Source organism: Lissotriton helveticus, chromosome 4_1 (assembly GCF_964261635.1).
Source record: "Lissotriton helveticus chromosome 4_1, aLisHel1.1, whole genome shotgun sequence".
NCBI lineage: Eukaryota > Metazoa > Chordata > Amphibia > Caudata > Salamandridae > Lissotriton > Lissotriton helveticus.
Genome location: NC_136063.1, coordinates 856,668,338 through 856,670,221, shown reverse-complemented (window position 1 = coordinate 856,670,221; position 1,884 = coordinate 856,668,338).

The window sequence follows — 1,884 nt, the reverse complement described above, 5'->3', positions numbered from 1 at the left end:
GGGCTCCCCTCTCCTTGGGAGTCAGCTTGAAGCTAGGTTTCAGAGAAGCCTTTTAGTCCTAGAATTTTAAGAAAGAGGCACAGACGGAGATACAGCTCTTGAGTAGCTACATGCCTAAAGAGGACTCTGTGAGGAACTCAGTAAATTATCAATGCAGCAGCAGTTTCTCTTGGTTCCAGAAAGCCCTGTGCTTGGATAGGTCTATTGGGGCAAGTGAATGAGTAATAACATTTCTATCACATGCACTGATCTTCTAGGTGAATCAAAATAAAATGCCCACTTGTCTCCTACAAAGGTTTGCAGTGAAGTAATTCGGATCCTTTTCTAAACATATCCTTTCATGACAGCAAAAGAAACATATTGCATTTTCGGCCCATTCTTCCCATTTCCACCTCTCCAAGGAAACTCCAAATCAATTGTGCACCTCCAAGCTGAAATGTATGCACTGATCTGAAGTAGGACACCTTGTCTAAGGACTTAGTGTTGTAGGACCTTGCCTCAAGGGAGTTGTAGCCTGGAAATGTAGGTCATATGTCAGCAAATTAGAATGTTTTCATCCATTTTGTGCACCTAGGCAGCATTATGCATCGTCTATTAAAAGAATATATTATCTTTATTGGTGCAAATAGTTTCATATTCCTGTCTTCTAAACTCCACATGTGAACTTTGCACAAATGTGCAAAACGTTTGCTTACAAATACTGTTAATTTACAAAACGTATGGTACTTCAAGATAACCTGATTGTCTTTTTCAAGCAAAACTGCATCTGGAATGTGTGAATGCAAATGCTGCCTACACACTGTACAGTCATGCCATCTCTTTTTTGACAACAGTTTGTGCTTCCCAGATCTCGAGGGACCAATCAAACTGCAAATGTGTGCTTCTCTGGGTCATCATTTTGGTAAGCCATGAGAGAGGAGACCCAACATTGATCATCACACCCTGTAACAACAGGAAATGTTCCTCTGGGCAAGCCCTGCCTGGTGGCCTCAAATTCTGGTTTTGGTGGTGCCTAGTGGTACATAAGGTATGTGTCTACTAGCCACCTCTTGTTATAATAAATCCAAAGACTCTAGGCAGTGAGAAACCCCTTCATAGTCATTATTGTGTTTAAGTGATTATATGCAGTCTAAAAGATACGGTTAAAAGGATGTTAGATCTGGCCCAGGAAGATGAAGTTATCTGTAACGATGAATATAGATTTCTCTTGAATAATAATCCTGTGGTACCTGCACTGTATGGACTACCCAAAGTGCACAAAAATCTTGACAATCCCCCTATGAGGCCTATAGTCTCAAGTATTGGTTCTCTTACAGAACCCCTCAGCAAATATGCGGACATATTTTTGCAGCCACATGTCACAACCCAGAAAGCCTATGTCAAAGATACTGGTGACATTATCCAAAAAGTTGAAGGGCTTTCATTTAACTGTGAGACTCAATTTTTAGTGACCCTCGATATAGAGGCGCTTTACACTAATATACCACAGGATAGCACAATAGAAATGGTAGAATCTCTTCTAACAAGGAATCTGAACGCACACGAAATTTTCATTATAGATGGTGTCACTTTAGTTTTAAAAAAACAACATATTTATGTTCAATAAAGACTATTTTAAACAAGTAAAAGGTACGAGCATGGGAGCAACCTGTGCTCCCAGTCTAGCTTGTCTATACGTAGCGAAATTTGAAGACACCCACAGAATTAATTCTTTGGCTCCCTTTTATGAAAATATATCGGGATGGTCACGATATATCGATGTTGTTTTTTTTATTTGGACCGGCCCAGTAGAGTTATTGAACTAATTTATTTTATGGCTAAATTTGGGAGATGAGTTATGGCGGGTTTGTGATCCCCCCTAGGCGCGCACTATACACTTGTGCC